Genomic DNA, 23712 nt, shown 5'->3' on the forward strand with positions numbered 1-23712 from the left:
TATTTAAGATAATTTCTGGCCACTGAGCGTCATTCTGGTTTAAGAAACACCCATATTGGGTATTATTCGATAATTTTCGGCTGTTTCCTAGGAACCGGAAGTCGGCAACCCAGAATCCAAAATGGGGTCTGTGGTCGATTTCAGCTGCTGTGTATCATCGTAGATCTGGAGATACTCATGTTAGACGGAAATCGGCCATTTTTGGCTGTTTTCCAGAAACCAGAAATTGCTATACTACATTTCATAATGGTGTTTGAGGTCAATTTTTAGCTCCATACAACATTTCCGACTGTTTTCCAGACACCGGAAGTCGTCATCTTAAAATTCAGGATTGAGTCTGTGATAAATTTTTAGCTTCTGTGCATCTTTCTGGTTCCGGAGATACTCATATTTAATGGGAATCGTCCATTTCAGGCTGTTTTCCAGAAACCGGAAGTTGCCATCTTACAATCCATAATGTTGCCTGAGGTCGATTATGGAACATATTTGTTACCACTAAAAACATTCACCTGCCAAATATGGTTCCATTTAGTTGATTAGTTCGCGAGATGTGCGGAAATTTGTGCCATTCCAGAAGAGGGAGGGTTCTCAAACTACCATAGGAACCTTTATCGGCACCAAAAACTCCTACATAAAAAATTTCACGATCTGTTCGGTAGTTTTAAAGCCTATATGGATCAAACAGACAGACAGGCCGGACTGCATTTTTTTATGTATAGATTACAACATCAATATTTTAGAATTTAAAGAGTGAATGTACATTTATTGGATTGAAGCGTTCATGTAAATCTATTTTTACAAATAAAAGTTTGAATGAGAAGGCTGGGTCTGACCACTAGGTGGATTAATTTAGGTTTTTAACACACATTTTGTCGGATAACATCTGTTTGTATGCAGCAGTGTTATGAAAATGACTGCCAGACAATGACAACAAATTTTCAACTGATCCGGCTCTCATTGTATTGCACAGTTCTTTCTGCTCCCTACACGTTCGGTAAACAATACGACAGCAACTGACGACAGCACACATGCAACTCCATACGGGCTGTTATTTTTCATCTCCTTATGTCTGTTGGTATTTCCAAGCTGTCGCAAATGACAGCCTGTAATCTTCCGACATCTCTTAACACGAATCCGAGCGGGATGTAAGATGATTATGATTCACGACAGTTAGGCCGATGAAAGAATGAAAGAGAGATGAAAGAATGAAAGAGAGATGGTGTGAAGCACGTTTTTTCTAACGTGGGAAACAATATCAACAATGGAAACGGTTTACTTTGTATTCAATATGCCACCGGCCTGTGAAAAGGAGAGCTTGAGCTTGAGCTTGAGCTTGATTGATCACCACCGGTTGCCACTTCGTTACTGATCAGGATCGATTGGAGTTGTAAATCGAATTTATTGATTCCTGCTTGGGATTAAGCTTTTCGATGTGCATCTCCAATAACCCCTGCATGCTGATCAGTACCGACGCCTGCCGGTCCAGAACGTAGATCAAAGGAAGGAAGGAAAGGGGTGTTAGTTCGATACTTGTTGTTACTAGAGGCCAGATATACTCCTGCACACTCCACAAGCACCACGGGTATAGGAATTTTGTGTTAGTTGTTTGTCGCGTTTCTTATCTACATACGATAAAACTCTTGGCGGTATTTATGGGCCCTCGTCCACTAAGATATTTTTCGCGAACCTATCTTCTATGTATCTAAGACGTTTTGTTCCATTGATTTTAGGAGTACGACGGGAATAACGAGCTTTGTACTAATAGAGGAACTGACCGACCCTTCCAATTTTGAACCCGACGTGCACGCACTTTCCCGAGGTTAGTGGTGCGATCTTCGATATATGAACTCACGAAAGCGCGCCAGGTGCCAACATGTTTAAAACCTCATCATATTTGCAGTGACGGGATACAAGCGAATCGTGGAGGTTAAGTAATTTCGGTTACCTTACGTATCGTACGACTATACGCGTTTCTGCTCATGAACACCTTAATTTACCCATTCACGAATCAATGAGTAGCTTTATTTCGTAAGACGTTAAACTTTATTCGGAAACTGTAAGCCGACCGCAATTTAAGAGGATATAGGATCTACAACGCGTTTTTCTCTTGTAATATAATTTGGAATGAGCTAAGTATCCTAATGAATTCAAAAACTGGCAAATTTACATGCATCCAAAGCCCTTAAAATTCAAAAACAAAAAATTGCATCCAACAAGATTTAAACATTATTGAATAAAAAAAAAATTAAAGTGTATCAACATTTGTCCAAAAGCTAGGAAAATCATAAAAATAATAGGGTTAAATATGGTTAAATGACCGTAACCGATCAGAACTCTTCATGACAGACGATGCACTTAGATATTTGTCGCGTGTGAATGATAGATGATCAAACTCTATTGTAAAACTATCAATTCGATCTTGTGAAAGTTACCATATTTAAAGATTTATAGTAGCATATGAATATAGTAAAACCTACGACACGCTGAACCGCATCCGAGCCAATCTCCGCTTTTCAACCACATCAAGAAGTTCAATTTACTACCCCATGAAAACCAAAAAAATCTGTATTATTTCCAGAAAATCTGCAATCTGCATGCAGATATCTGTATGAAAAATACGCAAGAAATCTGTATAAAAGCAGACAAATCTATATATGTGGCATCACTGGTCACAACTAAAATGATCTGCTATAATTTAGAACCAAACTGCATCGCCCGAAGGCAAACAAAGCCACCAATAGCTGTCAAACGCAAGTGCGCGACGTCACCGTGCGATGGTCTATTTGCTGAACACACATTCTCATGTCAGCCTACTGCAACTTGCAAGTTGATGCAACGTAAAAAAAATCATGACCACATGAACGCGCTACCCAACACATACAGCAAGTGATCGAGAGAGAAAGAATCAGAAAATCGGCATCTTCGAAGGTGCCTCTGCGGTCGTAAGCAGCACAAAAGGCAGAAAAAAAAACAAATTCTCTCTCGCTCACATGCCGTTCAAATCAAATGGAAGAAAAGCTGTGTGCGTTAACATAGGTAGTCACAATTTCACTCTGATCCCGTTTCAAACACGACGTGAAATATCACCAAAACCAACACTTAGCTTCTGTTTCCTGTCTCTCCAGCTGCATTTTGCGAGCCAGCAGCAGGAACCACAAATGCAAGAAAGCTTTGCACTTCGCTGCGCGCAAAGCTCAGCGGAAGATAAAAAAACACACAAACACAATCGATGTCAGTGGAGAGGACGTGTTGAACCTCATTCCTTCTTTACGGTTTCCACTCTCTTTTCACTAACACTACCGTTCACTTGGTAAAAATCAAAACGTACACGAATGGCGAACTATATCTTCTGTGCCAATTTACACTGCATAATCACTTCCATTTTTGATCTTCTAATTTTCACTCCACTCTAACTAATTTGTATCTTACACACGCGACACCCGATATACTTGAAAATTTACAACCTTTCATGACCTCTAGTGCGAAAATACACGTGAATTTTATTAGAAATTTACGGACCGATTCCGCCACCGGCCTGTGAAAAGGAGAAACGAAAAAACACAAGTCGATGACAGCCGCAGTCGATCAGCAGGCTGTCAACAGCAACAGGACATCCTCAAAATGAGCAAACTATAGGCTGTCATGTCCGAACGAACAAAATACATGCGCAAGAATGAGCTGTCGTACGCAACACAAGACAGTTTCTTTGCCTTGTGTAAGCTGTAGCTGTATGTGAGCTCATGCATGAGGCTGTTAGAGTGAAAAGAGAGAAAAGTCGTCTGTACAGTGTCGCTCTCCAGTCATTTTCCTAAACTTGGTATGCAGAATAGAATCAATGTTATTTTTACAGTTTGCTGTAAAATCTTCAACATAATCTGATAATATAATATTGAATATATGTTAAACTATACATATTTTCATGATTATAAATATACGCAAAATATGTATGATGCATAAATGTTCATGAATTATTAATTTTTCAAGTAGCTAGAAAACTGAGCAAAATTGAAAAATGAATTTGTTTTGCCTCTCTCCTAGAAAGGTATAGAAAACACTGCAAAAACTAAAGGTGTAAAAGTGCTCCTAAGGGCCAAATGAAGATGCCCTAAGTACTCCAAAGGGCCGAATGGCATAGATCACTCGACTCAGCTCGACGAGCTGAACATTTTCTGTATGTGTGTGTATGTGCAACTTTTTTTCTCACTCACTTTTTTCAGAGATGGCTGGACCGATTTTCATGAAACTAATAGCAAATGAAAGGTATAGTTGCCCCATAGATTGCTATAGAATTTCATTGTAAGCGGATTTTTGATTTAGAGGTTAAGTATCGAAATGTAAAAATCATGAAACATAAATATCTCAGAAACTACACAACCGATTTTAACAAAAAAGATGTCAAATGAACGGACTATCTCCAAAACCCTTAACTTATAAATTTCATAACGATTAAACCTATGGTTCAAAAGTTTAAAGAAATGTTTTCCAGAGGCTGTTTAAACTCACTCATTTTTCTCAGAGATGGCTAGACCGATTTTCACAAAATTAGTCTTGAACGAAAGGTGTAGTTGTCCCATAGGTTACTATTGAATTTCATTGTAATCGGTTGGTAATTTGTCCGTATTTATAAAAATGTGAAATCACGTTATAAAAACAAAGCTCGTACCAAAGCCTGCTTAAACTCACTCACTTTTTCAGAGATGGTTAAAGCAATTTTCACGAAATCAGTTGCAAATGAAACATCTAGTGGCCTCATAACACCCTATTGAATTTCATTGTAATCGGATTTTTAGTTTAGGCAACGTGTTTCAAAATGTGAGTATCACGAATCTTCATTATCTCAGAAACTACACAGCCAATTTAAACAAAACTGGTGTCAAATGAACGGGCTGTCTTGAAAGTCCTTAACTAATGATTAAACATGTGGTTCAAAAGTTTTTGAGAGAAACGTGTTCCGGATGCTTTGAAACTCAATCATTTTTCTTGGCTTTAGCTGAATCAATTTTTAGCAAAATTAGTGTCGTATTGATGGTCTAGTTACCGCACAAGACCCAAATGAATTTTAGTGTGATTGGACTATAACTTTGTCCGTTATGTATGAGAGAAAGAAATCACCTTTTGAAAAGAAACATATTCCGAAGACTGCTTAAGCTAACAAAATTATTTCAGAATGGTTTGACCGATTTTCACCAAATTAGTCACAAACCTACTGAAATTATAACTTTATATATAACATCAATATGCTAGAACCGAAAAGTTGTATTACACAATTTAAGGATATATTCCAGAAACTGGAAGCTACAAAATTGCGTTTCAAAATGAAGTATAGCGTTCACCCCGGCTTCCGAGCATTATCCCGGTTTCTAAAAAAATAATGGGTAATATTTGTCCTTTTTAGGGTAAGCAAAGCAAAGCAAAGCCTTGGTGCTACATTCCGATTCGAAACTTGACCTTCTGTTTACTATACACAGACTTCGCAGCCAACTGTTGAGTGTACAGGACAATTGCGGGGCTAGCGCTACGATCCTACTGACACTAACAGTCTCTCCCGAGCCGAAACTCGAACCAACGATAACTGGCTTGTTAGGCCAGCATCGTACCTCGAGACCAGCCGGGGAGGCCCTTTTTAGGATGTTTTCCATAAATCGGGAGCTACAATCTGAAAATTTAAAGTGACATCTCAATTTAATTTCTGGCCTCTGGGTATAAAGTTACCGTAATACTCATAAGGAATGAAATTTGGTCACTTTAAGCTGTTTTCCCGATAACCGCTCCTCTTTCATTTATAACCTTTGCGATAACTTCGACATGACTATTCTAAACAACGGTGAAATGACACGTGTCCCGAAACCTCCAGCGCGCCTAAGCGCTTTGGATCTCTCTTTATGTTCGACGTCGCTACGGTTGGATTGCACATGGAAGGTAATCCTCGATCCTCACGGTAGCGACCATTTGCCTATTCTTATTTCAATTACCAACGGGTCAACTCGCATGCGGCCAATTGACATTCCGTATGACCTCACACGGAATGTTGATTGGAAGTTATACGAGGAAATGGTTTCAGAAGCTGTCGAGTCGATTCAACATCATCCACCACTTGAAGAATACAACCTCTTCGCGGGCTTGATTCTCGACGCCGCGTTGCAAGCCCAAACGAAGAAATATCCCGGCGTAACGATCAAAGAACGGCCTCCCACTCCGTGGTGGGACCAAGAGTGCTCCGATGTCTACACGCAAAGATCCGACGCGTTTTTGGCCTATCAGAAGAAAGGTATACCTGGCGACTATATACGGTATTCGGAGCTTGATACTTAGCTTAAAAGCTTGGCTAAAGCAAAGAAACGCGGATATTGGCGTCGGTTCGTGAACGAGACGTCGAGGGAGACATCGATGAGCACTCTTTGGAACACAGCCCGAAGAATGCGGAATCGCGTAACGGTCAACGAAAGCGAAGAGTCTTCAAGTAGGTGGATATTTGATTTTGCCAGGAAAGTATGTCCGGACTCTGTTCCTGCGCAAAACTTAGTTCGCGATGCGTCTCCGGGCCACGACGCGATAGAATCACCTTTAACGATGGCATAATTTTGTTGGAAATTGATGGAGAAAATGATACTCCGTCGTTTAGACCACTGGGTCGAATCAAATGGTCTACTGTCAGATACTCAATTTGGTTTCCGCCGTGCCAAAGGGACGAATGATTGTCTTGCGTTGCTTTCAACAGATATCCAGCTGGCGTATGCTCGCAAAGAACAAATGGCGTCTGCGTTCTTGGGCATTAAGGGGGCTTTGGATTCCGTTTCTATTGACATTCTTTCGGGCAAACTTCACCGACAAGGATTTTCTCCAATTTTGAACAATTTTTTGCACAATTTGTTGTTCGAAAAGCACATGCATTTTACGCATGGCGATTTGGCAACTTTTCGAATTAGCTACATGGGTCTTCCTCAGGGCTCATGTTTAAGCCCCCTTCTTTACAATTTTTATGTAAATGACATCGACGAATGTCTGGCAAATTCATGCACGATAAGACAACTTGCAGACGACTGCGTGGTTTCTGTTACAGGAGCCAAAGCTGCCGATTTGCAAGGACCATTGCAAGATACCTTGGACAATTTGTCTGCTTGGGCTCTACAGCTAGGTGTCGAATTCTCTCCGGAGAAGACTGAGATAGTAGTTTTTTCTAGGAAGCATGAACCTGCTCAGCTCCAGCCACAATTAATGGGTAAAACGATTCCTCAGGTTTTGGTACACAAGTATCTTGGTGTCTGGTTCGACTCTAAAGGCACCTGGGGTTGTCACATTAGGTATCTGATGAAAAAAAGCCAACAAAGAGTGAATTTTCTTCGTACAATAGCCGGATCATGGTGGGGAGCACACCCGGGATACCTTATAAGGCTTTACCAAACAACCATATTGTCGGTAATTGAGTACGGGTGTTTCTGCTTCCGCTCCGCAGCAAACACACATTTGTTCAAACTGGAGCGAATACAATATCGTTGTTTGCGTATCGCCTTAGGTTGCATGCAATCGACCCATACGATGAGTTTGGAGGTCTTAGCTGGAGTACTACCATTGAAAAACCGCTTCTGGAGCCTGTCTTCTCGTATTCTTATCAAATGTAAGGTCTTGAACCGTCCTAAGATTGAAAATTTTGAAAGGTTAATCGAACTTAATTCTCAAACCCGTTTTATGACATTGTATTTCAATCACATGTCACAAAATATTAACCCTTCTCCGAATATTCCAAATCGTGTCAACTTACTAAATACTTCTGATTCTACTGTGTTTTTCGATACATCCATGATAGAAGAAACTCGTGGAATCCCGGATCATTTACGCGTGCAGCAGATCCCCAAAATTTTTTACAATAAATATCGAAACATCAACTGCGACAATATGTTCTACACTGACGGATCACTTATCGATGGGTCCACTGGCTTCGGTATCTTCAGTAACAATTTAACCGTCTCCCATAAGCTCGATAATCCTGCTTCTGTTTACGTCGCAGAATTAGCTGCAATTGAGTACACCCTAGGGATCATCGAAAAAATGCCCACGGACCATTATTTCATCTTTACGGACAGTCTTAGTTCCATTGAGGCTCTCCGATCGATGAAAGATGTTAAGCACTCTCCGTATTTCCTGGGGAAAATACGGGAACATCTGAGTGCTTTATCCGAAAATCTTTTCAGATTACCTTAGTGTGGGTCCCTTCTTACTGCTCGATACCGGGCAATGAGAAAGCGGACTCTTTGGCTAAGGTTGGCGCTACAAACGGTGAAATTTATGAAAGACCAATTGCTTTTAATGATTTTTTTGCATTTGTACGTCAGAATACGATCATCAGTTGGCAAAATTCTTGGACCAGAGGGGAACTGGGAAGGTGGTAACATTCCATTATACCCAAGGTATCGACAAATCCGTGGTTCAAGGGGTTGGATGTGGGTCGAGATTTCATCTGCGTGATGTCTCGGCTTATGTCCAATCACTATAGATTTGATGCGCATCTCCGTCGTATTGGGCTCGGAGAAAGCGGTATCTGTGCCTGTGGTGAAGGTTATCACGACATAGAGCACGTTGTTTGGTCATGCCCTGTCCACCGTGACGCCAGGTTTAAATTAGTAGCTTCCCTTCAGGCCGGAGGTGGACGGCCAGCTGTTCCTGTTCGTGATGTCTTGGCGAGCCGTGACATACCCTACATGACCCTTATATACATTTTCCTAAAATCCATCCATGCCCCAGTCTAGTCCCGTTCCCCTCCGTCTACACCCAACAAAACGACAAGAACACGTTTGAACCTTAAGCAGAGGTTTTGGAATCAACAACTGCACCCCACACGAATTTACCAGGATCTGAGAACCCGAGGCCTTCAGTGATATCTTGGCTCAGCGGCACATACCATAGGCCACTTGAACACCAGCGAACAACAACAACGAACCATAACCAGCAACTAGCCCCCGCACAATACCTTCAGGACCCGAGAATTACAAGCCCCTCTTCCAGCTCATGACATCGTGGCTCAGCAGAACAAATCCATACATGCTGCATATTCATGGCCATTCGAAGAGCATCAGACGACCATCAAACTACAAAACAGTGATTGAAAAATACATCCTAGTATTAAGATAGACTTAATTTCAGCTCGTAGTCGGCAGCGAGGATAAAAAATTTGCTTTAAGACTTTAAGTCTTCAGATATAATTGGCGCCGTTAAACATTAAATTGTATTTGTGCCGTGTCAAATAAATGATATGAGAAAAAAAAAAGCTGTTTTCCAGAAACTGAAAGTCGCCATCGAAGTACCCAGATTACGCAGAATTCGGCCATTTTTGGATGTATTCCGGTAACCAGGAGTAGTCATCTGTATTTTTCGCGTGATGTATTTGAAACACATTTATTTTACGCTATTTGCATATGTATGTGTTAATGTATGCTCATATGTGTGTCAATGATAGGTTTTAAATACAGTCATACCTCGATATAAGGCAACTTTATTTTTATTTTCGTTACGTTATATCGAGTTACGTTATATCGAAGCAAAAAACATTTTTTTAATTTATGCAAGAATGTTAATGGTTACTCGAATATGCGCGAAAACCCATTTTCCATCACCTATCAGTATTTTTAAACCTTTCTTATGCCCATTTACAAATATTTTCAGAAGTAAAAAAAATTTTTTTTTTCAATTGATACACAGGTTACTTAAAGATGCGTGAAATCCTATTTCCCATCACCTATCAGTAATTTTAAACCATTCTTATGTCCATTTAGGACAATTTGCAACAAGCAAAAAAATTTTTTTTAATTGATGCAAGACTGTTGGCGGTTACTCATAGATGCGCGAAAACCTTTTTCCCATCACCTATCAGTATTTTTTAACCTTTCTTAAATTTCAACAAGCAAAAAAAAATTTTTTTTCTAATTGATGCAAGACTGTGAATTGTAACTGAAGGATGCGTGAAAACCTATTTTCCATTACATATTAGTATTTTTAAACCTTTCTTATGCCCATTTAGGACCGTTTTCCCATTAGTTTCATTAATTTTAAAACTTACTACAAACATTTTTTTGAAGCAATTTATACCCCAAAAACGGTTGCTGTATCATTTATTTTCAATTTCAATACATTTTCAAAGTTACGTTATATCGAGATAAAAGTTACGTTATATCGAGTTACGTTATATCGAGGATGCTTTATATCGAGGTTGCTTTATATCGAGGTATGATTGTATTCGGTATAGTTGTGCTGTTGGCTCCAGAAATTCGTTATTTAAAGTGGAAAATAAATCCAGCAGAAATTTTCAAGGTGTATTTTTTTCTGAAAACTGTAGTGTTCTACTTCTACTGTAAATCTACTTTAACAAATAATAAGTTTGAATGAGAAAGGCTGGGTCTCACCGCTAGGTGGATTAATTTGGTTTTTTTTTATTTCATTGTCGTTCACGGTCCTATTGACTGAGACTCATCGTACCATTTTGAACGATTATTAAGTTTGCCTGTCACGCTTAACCTTCAAAGCAAAGCAAAACCTTGGTGCCACTTTCCGTATCGGAGCTCGATCTTCTTTTTATAATACTTAGACATCACGATCAACTGTTAGTGTACAAGACGATTGCGAGGTTAGCCTCATGCTTCTACTGACAATAATAGCCGGGACTCAAACACACAACTGGCTTATCATGCCAGTATCGTACCTTGAGACCAACTGAAAGGCACGCTTTACCTTAAGTTTCTTCAATTAGAGAAAACATTTTGTGAAAAAGTTTAGTTTAGCAACGAATTTTATCTAGAATTGTTTTGATATATTTTGACACTTCCTAACACTTCATTCACCAAAATAGCGCTTCATACAGAGAAGTGTCTTTTATGCCCAGACGCCGGAACGGACTTGGGAGTAGACTGCACTTAAATTCGAATTTAACTTTTCATTCCGCTATCGCTCACTAGTACGACTAAACTCCTAAATCCAAGTAAAATGATCAAAATTATGTAACTAATAAACAGACTAAATTTCATTTCCTGTTCAGCCAAGCCGCATTAAGTATATGTTAATTGCCTTGACTTTTTTTTTCTGCATGGACTAATGTGGAGATTTTATACCTCCTTTTTTTTATTTTTTTTTAAGGGGGGATTTGTTAGTAGCTTAAGTATTTATGATAAATATTAGTAAATAATGAGTATGTGTGTCCAATCACAAATGGTGACTTCTCAACACTGTTAGAAATTTGTAATCTTAATTGTTAGGATTTGTTTGCTTTCGCAATTAGGACTTATCATTCGTAGGGATTTAAACCTACTTGTCAGAAAAGGGGAAGTAAACTTACAACTAACTTAATTGCTAACTTATTGGCTATAAAGAGAGCTTATCGTAGCAATTGAGGATTGCAACGATTTTTGTCGAAAATTGTTAATAATTTTATTTGACATAGCTTCTAATGGTTCAACACCAGTAAGTCTATGTAATTCGAGTGTACCAAACCAAGGAGGACGCTTCAAAATCATTTTCAGAATTTTATTCTGAATCCTTTGGAGCGTTTTCTTCCTTGTTGAACAGCAACTTGACCAGATCGGTACAGCATAAAGCATTGCTGGTCTAAAAATTTGTTTGTAAATCAAAAGTTTGTTCTTTAAACAAAGTTTAGAATTCCTGTTAATGAGAGGATATAAACATCTCGTATATTTGATGCATTTGGCTTGTATACTCTCAATGTGCTCTTTGAAAATAAGTTTTTTATCATAAATTAGTCCCAAGTACTTAACCTTGTCGGACCAACTTAAAATAACCCCATTCATCTTGACAACGTGATTATTGTTTGGCTTGAGGAAAGAAGCCCTAGGCTTATGCGGAAAAATTATCATTTGAGTTTTAGAAGCATTGGGAGAGATTTTCCACGTTTGCAAGTAGGAAGAAAAAATATCTAAACTTTTCTGCAATCGACTGCATATGACACGAATACTTTTTCCTTTTACGGAAATGCTTGTGTCATCGCAGAACAATGACTTTGTGCATCCTGGAGGCAAATCAGGAAGATCTGAAGTGAATATGTTGTACAGGACTGGACCCAAGACTGAACCTTAAGGTACACCTGCTCTGACAGGAAATCTATCAGATTTTGAATTCTGATAGACAACCTGCAGAGTTCGATCAGTAAGATAATTTTTTAAAATTTTGATTAGGAAAATTGGAAAATTAAAAGTTTGCGATTTCGCAATCAAACCTTTATGCCAAACACTGTCGAATGCTTTTTCTATGTCTAAAAGAGCAGCTCCAGTGGAATAACCTTCAGATTTGTTAGCTCGTATCATATTAGTAACTCTGAGCAATTGATGAGTTGTGGAATGCCCATGGCGAAATCCAAACTGTTCATTTGCAAAAATTGAATTTTCGTTGATGTGTGACATCATTCTATCAAGAATACTTCTCTCAAACAGTTTACTTATTGAAGAAAGCAAACTGATTGGTCGATAACTTGAAACTTCAGCTGGGTTCTTATCCGGTTTTAAAATGGGAGTAATTTTTGCATTTTTCCATAATTTGGGAAAATATGCAATTTTGAAGCAGCAATTGAAAATTTTCACTAAAAATTCCATTGTGCTCTCAGGGAGATGTTTGATTAGTATATTAAAGATTCCATCGTCACCAGGTGCTTTCATATTTTTGAAATTTTTAATAATTGATTTAATCTCATTCAAGTTAGTTTCAATTATTTCTGCAGGTAAAAAATTCTGGGAAGAAATTAAATCAAATTGACGTGTGACTTCATTTTCAATTGGACTCACAAAATTCAAATTTGAGTTATGAACACTCTCAAACTGCTGAGCAAGTCTTTGAGCCTTTTGTTCATTGGATACAAGAAAACGTTCACCATCTTTTAAAACTGGAATAGGCTTTGAAGGTTTCTTAAGAATCTTCGACAGCTTCCAAAATGGTTTTGAATATGGTTTCAATTTTTCAACTTTAGTCTCAAAATTTTGATTTCTCAGAAGAGTAAATCTATGCTTAATCTCTTTCTGTAAATCTTTATAAATAGTTTTAAAAACAGGGTCACGAGAACGTTGATATTGACGTCTGCGGACATTTTTCAAACGAATTAGAAGTTGAAGATTTTCGTCAATAATTGATGAATCAAATTTCACTTGAGCCTTTGGAACAGAATAATTCCTGGCATCAACAATTGCACATTTTAATGCTTCCAAAGCGGAATCAATATTCACTTCGTTTTGCAAATCAAGCTCATTATTGAAATTTCTCTCAATATGAGTTTTGTAACTTTCCCAATTAGCCTTGTTATAATTAAAAACAGAGCTCATAGGGTTTAAAACTGATTCATGGGATAAAGAAAAAGTTATTGGAAGATGGTCAGAATCAAAGTCAGCATGTGTGATCAAATCACTACATACATGACTTTGATCTGTAAGCACCAAATCAATTGTTGTAGGGGTTTCTTACAGAAGAAAAGCATGTAGGACTATTCGGAGACAAAATAGAATAGTATCCTGAAGAACAATCATTGAATAAAATTTTGCCATTGGAATTACTTTGAGAATTATTCCATGAACGATGTTTAGCGTTAAAATCGCCGATTATGATAAATTTCGAACGATTTCTGGTGAGTTTTTGTAAATCACCTTTAAAATAATTTTTGTGCTCGCGTGTGCATTGAAATGGTAAATATGCTGCGGTAATAAATAAAATCCCAAGTTCAGTTTGAACTTCAATTCCCAAAGTTTCAATAACTTTCGTCTCAAGATGGGGAAGAGCACGATGTTTGATTCGGCGATGAATAACAATTGCAACTCCACCGCCGGAACCCTGAATCCTATCATATCTATGAACCACGTAATTGGGATCATATTTTAATTTTATGTTAGGTTTCAAAAATGTTTCAGTAATAATTGCAATATGCACATTATTTACTGTTAAAAAATTAAAAAGCTCATTCTCATTGGCCTTCAATGAGCGAGCATTCCAATTTAATATTTTAATTGTTTTATTTAAAATCATTGCTAAATTTTAAATTAGAAACAATTTTAATAGTAAAATTTGTGCCTATTTGAATGGCTTCAAACATTGATTTTGCCTGCAACATGGCGTTCATAAGATCGAACATTGCCTGTTGCAAAAAAGAAAGTTTACCTGCCGTAATAGGCCCCAGGCAGTTGACATTAGAAAAAATATTTTCGGCAGCAATATTAGCTGGAGTAACAGGTGTACAATTATTTTCTAGCGTGTTTTGCTTACCCATATTAACGGTCATTTTCGAACTACCAACACTAGGCGGTATAATGTTCGAACTACCTGTAACCTGTGCATAAGTTAAACGGGTTTGCAAAGGAGTAGGTAAACTATGCGTCACTGGTACGCTTGGAGAATTTTGTTTTGAAGTTGGTTTTAATTGAGAAATTGAATTTTGTTTACCTTGCCTTGCCTTAACAATTGCTAAACGGACTGGGCATTGATAAAAATTTGACATATGGTTGCCGTTACAATTCGCACAGCGAAAATTTTTACTCTCTTTCACAGGACATGTGTCCTTTTTGTGAGAAGAGACTCCACAATTAAGACATTTTTGGTCCATGTTACAGAATTTGGAACCATGGCCATAACGTTGGCAAGTACGACATTGGGTGATATGCTTTTCACCTCCGCCATACTTCCTATAAATTTCCCACTTTACACGCACATTATACAAAGCATGTGCTTTTTCAAAAAACTTTAAGTTGTTAACCTCATTGCGGTTAAAATGAATTAAATAATTAACAAGGGAAATTCCAGTTCTCTGACTGTTTTCGCCTCGTGATTTTTGTTTCATTAGAATTACTTGGGTAGGGGCTATGCCAAGTAATTCTGTTAAAGTAAGTTTGATCTCATCGACGGTTTGATCGTTGGTGAGACCTTTCAAGACAACCTTGAACGGCTTGGCGTTCTTGGTGTCATATGTAAAAAATTTGTACATCTTGTCAGTTAAATACTGAACAAGACGATCACGACCCTTTACTGAGTCGGCTAATAAGCGGCATTCACCTCTACGGCCAATTTGATAGGTAACTTTAACGTCAGAAACAAACGTTGAAAGTTCCTTTTTGAATATATTAAATTCAGAAGAAATAGTTAATATTTTGTATAGTTTCATTATTAATAACTTCCATTTCACCAGCTTCTTGCTCAGGCAAAACATCAAAAGGATTGTCACTACAGACACTCGATGTGTCAGAAAGAGATGCCTCTCTTTTCCTCCCCGCAGCGATGCGAGGTTTCTTTTTCCGTCCAGCCATTTCAGGTGATACGAAAAAAGTTAAAACAAATGTTAAATTCAAAAGTAGGTAGTCTTGAGAAAGACTGATGTGAAATAACTTTCAGGTAATCTTTAAAATACACACTGACAAAACACAAACTTTGAAGCTATAGGCAGTCAAAGACCAGTCCACAAGCAACCGAAAAAACGTCTGATCTGTAGGACAGTTCAAGACGCACTGTTTTATACCTCCTTGAATTCGACTATCGACCTGCAAATTGATTGTAAATAATCAAACAATTAAGTCCACCATTTACCCAACAGATTCTGGCTACGATTGTTGGCTTTTGAGATGTAAGGTATATAAATAATATATCATTGGATTAAGCAACTCTTGCAGAGTAGAAAAAAATTCTATTGCTATTTTTGTTACAAAATGGCGGCTGTGCAGCGATTGCAGTGAACCGCTTTTTTTAAGTTGTTCCGCGGCGAACAGTAGAAGTCGTGCCCAACTCCACCTATCACCAAAACAATTTTTTTTATTATCTACATAAGTGTCGCTAGTGAAGTACACATGATTATATTTTTAGAATTTTTCTTCTCAAAATGGCAACGGTTTGGAAAAAAAACATTTTCGACAAAATAAGTCGATTTTAATTGTTTATAACTTTTGTTGTTGTAAATCAATCACTAAAATCGTGTGTACTTCACTAGATAATATAATGAAGAAACTACAGTTAAAATTTCAAGTCAATCGGATGTAAACTTTTCCAGTTCTACTGCTCGCCGATTTTGAAAACATGGTTTTGAGAAAAACGCGTTTACAGCTTTAAATTGCTATAAATCTTAAGAATCGCAATAGTAAAGCCCTTAATAATTTTTCTACCCTCAGTCAACTATCCCTGCGCCGTAAGGTTGTCCTTCCTGGGCCTTATTTTCCTCTTCTTCCTTTTTTTTTGTCTGATGTAAGGCCTAGCGCCTAGCGCTTTTCGCGACGGCGGACATGCGATGCTCAGCGACTTTGACGCGGTTGGCGTCCGATCCCACGCAAAACTAGTACATGTTCGGTCAAACGGTTAACCCAAGAGCATGATTATGTATTAGAGGACAGTTAAAAATATCGGCATCACCGCAGTTCGAACAAGACACAAGAATTTTGAAGCCTAGTTCACGCTTGCTCGACTGTAAAAACCACACATTACTATTACATTTTTTACACATTCCTAATTAAGAAAGGGCTGTAAATTCAGCGGAAAATGTATGAATCAGTAGCCAAAATCCCTATCAACAACGCGACCACGGTTTAAATCAGAAGTTTTAAATTTTTTCGCCGAGGTACTAACGTACTCCGAATCGCCTTTGAACGCATGGCGGTTAGGATGGTGTCGGTTACTAATTTTACTCCGGGTTGTTTTGGTACTTCTTTTACTGCCTTTGAGGCCACTGTACACCTTGTCACTCATATTTAAGTAATTTTGAATATGACTCACAGTTAAAAAGTATAGAAAAACTCAAACAGAGAACGTACATAATGAGAACGGCTGATCGACTAAACCAACAGAAATTGTGAGTTAACTCGTGCTGTGCCTGTATCTGTGCCTGTGGTGAAGGTTATCACGACATAGAGCACGTTGTTTGGTCATGCCCTGTCCACCGTGACGCCAGGTTTAAATTAGTAGCTTCCCTTCAGGCCGGAGGTGGACGGCCAGCTGTTCCTGTTCGTGATGTCTTGGCGAGCCGTGACATACCCTACATGACCCTTATATACATTTTCCTAAAATCCATCCATGCCCCAGTCTAGTCCCGTTCCCCTCCGTCACACCCAACAAAACGACAAGAACACGTTTGAACCTTAAGCAGAGGTTTTGGAATCAACAACTGCACCCCACACGAATTCACCAGGACCTGAGAACCCGAGGCCTTCAGTGATATCTTGGCTCAGCGGCACATACCATAGGCCACTTGAACACCAGCGAACAACAACAACGAACCATAACCAGCAACTAGCCCCCGCACAATACCTTCAGGACCCGAGAATTACAAGCCCCTCTCCCAGCTCATGACATCGTGGCTCAGCAGAACAAATCCATACATGCTGCATATTCATGGCCATTCGAAGAGCATCAGACGACCATCAAACTACAAAACAGTGATTGAAAAATACATCCTAGTATTAAGATAGACTTAATTTCAGCTCGTAGTCGGCAGCGAGGATAAAAAATTTGCTTTAAGATTTTAAGTCTTCAGATATAATTGGCGCCGTTAAACATTAAATTGTATTTGTGCCGTGTCAAATAAATGATATGAGAAAAAAAAGCTGTTTTCCAGAAACTGAAAGTCGCCATCGAAGTACCCAGATTACGCAGAATTCGGCCATTTTTGGATGTATTCCGGTAACCAGGAGTAGTCATCTGGATTTTTCGCGTGATGTATTTGAAACACATTTATTTTACGCTATTTGCATATGTATGTGTTAATGTATGCTCATATGTGTGTCAATGATAGGTTTTAAATACAGTCATACCTCGATATAAGGCAACTTTTTTTTTTATTTTCGTTACGTTATATCGAGTTACGTTATATCGAAGCAAAAAACTTTTTTTTTTAATTTATGCAAGAATGTTAATGGTTACTCGAATATGCGCGAAAACCCATTTTCCATCACCTATCAGTATTTTTAAACCTTTCTTATGCCCATTTACAAATATTTTCAGAAGTAAAAAAAATTTTTTTTTTTCAATTGATACACAGGTTACTTAAAGATGCGGGAAATCCTATTTCCCATCACCTATCAGTAATTTTAAACCATTCTTATGCCCATTTAGGACAATTTGCAACAAGCAAAAAAATTTTTTTTAATTGATGCAAGACTGTTGGCGGTTACTCATAGATGCGCGAAAACCTTTTTCCCATCACCTATCAGTATTTTTTAACCTTTCTTATGCCCATTTAGAGAAAATTTCAACAAGCAAAAAAATTTTTTTTTCTAATTGATGCAAGACTGTGAATTGTAACTGAAGGATGCGTGAAAACCTATTTTCCATTACATATTAGTATTTTTAAACCTTTCTTATGCCCATTTAGGACCGTTTTCCCATTAGTTTAATTAATTTTAAAACTGCTGTATCATTTATTTTCAATTTCAATACATTTTCAAAGTTACGTTATATCGAGGTAAAAGTTACGTTATATCGAGTTACGTTATATCGAGGATGCTTTATATCGAGGTTGCTTTATATCGAGGTATGATTGTATTCGGTATAGTTGTGCTGTTGGCTCCAGAAATTCGTTATTTAAAGTGGAAAATAAATCCAGCAGAAATTTTCAAGGTGTATTTTTTTCTGAAAACTGTAGTGTTCTACTTCTACTGTAAATCTACTTTAACAAATAATAAGTTTGAATGAGAAAGGCTGGGTCTCACCGCTAGGTGGATTAATTTGGTTTTTTTTTTTATTTCGTTGTCGTTCACGGTCCTATTGACTGAGACTCATCGTACCATTTTGAACGATTATTAAGTTTGCCTGTCACGCTTTACCTTCAAAGCAAAGCAAAACCTTGGTGCCACTTTCCGTATCGGAACTCGACCTTCTTTTTATAATACTTAGACATCACGGTCAACTGTTAGTGTACAAGACGATTGCGAGGTTAGCCTCATGCTTCTACTGACAATAATAGCCGGGACTCAAACACACAACTGGCTTATCATGCCAGTATCGTACCTTTAGACCAACTGAAAGGCACGCTTTACCTTAAGTTTCTTCAATTAGAGAAAACATTTTGTGAAAAAGTTTAGTTTAGCAACGAATTTTATCTAGAATTGTTTTGATATATTTTGACACTTCCTAACACTTCATTCACCAAAATAGCGCTTCATACAGAGAAGTGTCTTTTATGCCCAGACGCCGGAACGGACTTGGGAGTAGACTGCACTTAAATTCGAATTTAACTTTTCATTCCGCTATCGCTCACTAGTACGACTCAACTCCTAAATCCATGTAAAATAATCAAAATTATGTAACTAATGAACAGACTAAATTTCATTTCCTGTTCAGCCAAGCCGCATTAAGTATATGTTAATTGCCTTGACATTTTTTTTTCTGCATGGACTAATGTGGAGATTTTATACCTCCTTGAATTCGACTATCGACCTGCAAATTGATTGTAAATAATCAAACAATTAAGTCCACCATTTACCCAACAGATTCTGGCTACGATTGTTGGCTTTTGAGATGTAAGGTATATAAATAATATATCATTGGATTAAGCAACTCTTGCAGAGTAGAAAAAAATTCTATTGCTATTTTTGTTACAAAATGGCGGCTGTGCAGCGATTGCAGTGAACCGCTTTTTTTAAGTTGTTCCGCGGCGAACAGTAGAAGTCGTGCCCAACTCCACCTATCACCAAAACAATTTTTTTTATTATCTACATAAGTGTCGCTAGTGAAGTACACATGATTATATTTTTAGAATTTTTCTTCTCAAAATGGCAACGGTTTGGAAAAAAAACATTTTCGACAAAATAAGTCGATTTTAATTGTTTATAACTTTTGTTGTTGTAAATCAATCACTAAAATCGTGTGTACTTCACTAGATAATATAATGAAGAAACTACAGTTAAAATTTCAAGTCAATCGGATGTAAACTTTTCCAGTTCTACTGCTCGCCGATTTTGAAAACATGGTTTTGAGAAAAACGCGTTTACAGTTTTAAATTGCTATAAATCTTAAGAATCGCAATAGTAAAGCCCTTAATAATTTTTCTACCCTCAGTCAGCTATCCCTGCGCCGTAAGGTTGTCCTTCCTGGGCCTTATTTTCCTCTTCTTCCTTTTTTTTGTCTGATGTAAGGCCTAACGCCTAGCTTCTTTCGCGACGGCGGACATGCGATGCTCAGCGACTTTGACGCGGTTGGCGTCCGATCCCACGCAAAACTAGTACATGTTCGGTCAAACGGTTAACCCAAGAGCATGATTATGTATTAGAGGACAGTTAAAAATATCGGCATCACCGCAGTTCGAACAAGACACAAGAATTTTGAAGCCTAGTTCACGCTTGCTCGACTGTAAAAACCACACATTACTATTACATTTTTTACACATTCCTAATTAAGAAAGGGCTGTAAATTCAGCGGAAAATGTATGAATCAGTAGCCAAAATCCCTATCAACAACGCGACCACGGTTTAAATCAGAAGTTTTAAATTTTTTCGCCGAGGTACTAACGTACTCCGAATCGCCTTTGAACGCATGGCGGTTAGGATGGTGTCGGTTACTAATTTTACTCCGGGTTGTTTTGGTACTTCTTTTACTGCCTTTGAGGCCACTGTACACCTTGTCACTCATATTTAAGTAATTTTGAATATGACTCACAGTTAAAAAGTATAGAAAAACTCAAACAGAGAACGTACATAATGAGAACGGCTGATCGACTAAACCAAGAGAAATTGTGAGTTAACTCGTGCTGTAGAGACTCTGTAACGGTCGAAACTTGATGTAGCGACCTCTATATTTTGAATTTGAAACACGATATCGATCAAAGGTAACTTCTACTAGTTTACAAAGCCGAACATCGCCAAATTAAACGAAAAATGTGATTTTGGAGCATAAAAGTTGTTCGGTAAAAATTGATTTTAACGAACTTTGAGTGTATATCTGTACTTGGGCGATGTAGATTTTGTTTCTAGGAGAGTTTTAGCATGATTTAGGCCAATAAAAAATGGCGAAAAAAAATTTTTTTGATGGACATTACCCCTTAAAGAAAATTTAAACAAATTACCTATCACTAAGTAGAAACCCTTCCCGTTTGGATTTGCAAACTAAATTTTGGTGTTTTTTTTTGTTATTATACTCACAGCGTAACGTAACGAAGCTATCATTATCAGTATGTAGCTTCTAGTTGCGTTATAAAAATTTTAGTTTCAGGGAAAAATACAAACTACGGAGTTTGATTCACACTCTCACAAATTTCAATATACAGTGTTCGTGTGTTTTCGCTTGGAGAACTCTATACAACATACAAACATCCCACTCACCAACAGTTGATGTTTCATGCAACCTGGCCAAATACTGATTTCATTCTGTTAAGGCGTCGTACACAAATTACGTAACGCTAAAAACCTAGATTTCAGACCACCTCCCCCCTTAAGTAACGATAGGTAACGTTCGACATGACTCCCCCCCCCCTCTCCTAAAATTACGTAACGCTGATCAGCCAAACCCCCCTCCGAAATTTTCAATTTCGAGCAAACATCACAGTTACGTAACTCACTCTACTCTCCCCCCTACGTAACAATAAGTAACGCAGACTAAACCCCCTTTCCCAACCCTTCATGCGTTACGTAATTTGTGTACGACGCCTAATAAGGAGTGCAGTTGCAAGAATTCGACCAAACATGGAGTGAATTGAGTTACGTATAGTCATTTTTTTTTTAAATAATAGCTGTCAACTCTTTCTACAGGTTGATTACGCTACAAGTACAGCGTTTTATTACTGATGTTCAGGATGCAATCCTGAAAATTTTGGTAAAACAACATCTTTGGTACCGTGGAATGAAATTGATCACCTGAAAATTCGTGATAAAAACTACTAATCAAAAGATACTGATCTTACAACACTAGGCAATGTTAACGTGTCCTTAAACGCAACTTTTGCATGATTCACACACCTGTCAAAGTTAACCCTTGCATGCCCGGTGCATTTTTTCATATTTTCGAAAAATTCTTCTAACTCAGTCCAAACTCAATCAAATTTGATCAAACAAGTTTCCAAATAACAAAAATAGTATTTAATTTACTTAAAGTAATCTTAGTTGAGGGTTAATTACGTTAAATTTAGAGAAGTGAGTAAAGGTAGATAAAAGCTCAAAAAATGTAGTGACAATGATCATTCCATACCATTGAAGAAATACTAATGAATTCGCAGGAAACCACAAAGATTTTAATTTCAGAGCTATTTTTTGAGCTTTTGCAACAAACCAAATTAGAATCAGTCTAACGACGATCAAATAAGAACAAATTTAGCAACAAGCAACTCATGAACCAAAATAAACAAATTTTAACCTGAAATATCGTTATTTTCGTTTCCAAACTAGCTGTAAGTGATATTTTTAGTACAGAAATCATCATTTATCTTTAGCATATCGAAAAAAAAGCACATTGCCAAAAGAATGTATGGATTTCAATTGTGATCAATTTCACCCCAATTTACCTCATAGTACCTTTTAGAATTATCGAATTTATTTCATGAAGTAGACGATAGAAATTTCCCTAATAGTCACAGAGGTTTATTGGAGCACATACCAGTACTTGTTTTAAAATTATACTATTTCGGGAAAAATGTACATGGAGCTAGTTAATTGGAAATTGTTATAAAAATTGATCAATTTCACCCCGATCCATGGTAATTAGAAAAACATTTTCTTTAACAATTCCTTGTTCAGTTCAGAGAGTACACTAGTAGTGGAAGCAGTCTTAGTCCAGTTTGATTATTTTCTTTATCATTTGTATAGTATCAATTCATTTACGATTCAACAAATTTTATTTTTCAATCGTTTTTTTAGCTTGAAAACAGAGCAAAATTTTCTGTACTTGTGTTACAAACTGAAGGTAACTGTTCTTAAATCGAAATGATGCCTAAATTGAAGAAATCCGAAAATGATTACTGCATGAACTCATAACATTTTTTGTCCTATGATTCACATATGTATGAGATTTTTTCGAGGTTGCGAGAAATGAACACGGGCTGAGGATATAATTTAGATATAGAAAAAATTTCCCTCGTCCAGATGAGACCCGTCTTCCCATCCTCGAAAAAAGCACATACATTGTCTACTTTACAACAAAAAACGATTCCAATCTCTTGAAAATAGAAACCTTTTTCAGCAGGTGATTGGTAGCAGAACTATTTAAATATTTTTTACTGTTACCATTCTGTTTTAGGAAAGTGAAACAAAACCGATTCTCATTCGCAGGAAACCATCTATGCAATAGAGACAAAAAACAGGGTCAAATTTTTTGAACTGAAATATGTAAGTCAAACACAAGAAAACGAAATTATTGAAAAAAATGTATATGTATTATATTTAAAAAGGGTATTGCTTCTATCATGACCAGTCAGTCAGTTTGAGAATAAAGTATGAAGAATATTGACATAGTATACGAACCACACACAATGATAAAAACTTGAAAAAATAAATATGAGAGCGTTGCGCCTTGGAGATCGGTTCAGGACTTGATATATATATAAATATACTTAATAGATTCTGCTGCATCAACCATGAACAATGTACATAACTGTCGAAATTGCCAGTCTGCTTCAAACACTCAAAAATAAATGTTGTAAAATAATAAGCTATCCTTGTTTATAAGGAAGGACAACTGCGCTTTCTTGTATACGAACCGAGAAAATACCACTAATTTTAATAATTAGGAGGAGAGGCATCACAATCATACACCAAAAAAATAAGTTTCGGTCAGCGAACAAGC

The sequence above is a fragment of the Wyeomyia smithii genome, chromosome 1, assembly GCF_029784165.1.
Source record: "Wyeomyia smithii strain HCP4-BCI-WySm-NY-G18 chromosome 1, ASM2978416v1, whole genome shotgun sequence".
In the NCBI taxonomy this organism is placed as follows: Eukaryota; Metazoa; Arthropoda; class Insecta; order Diptera; family Culicidae; genus Wyeomyia; species Wyeomyia smithii.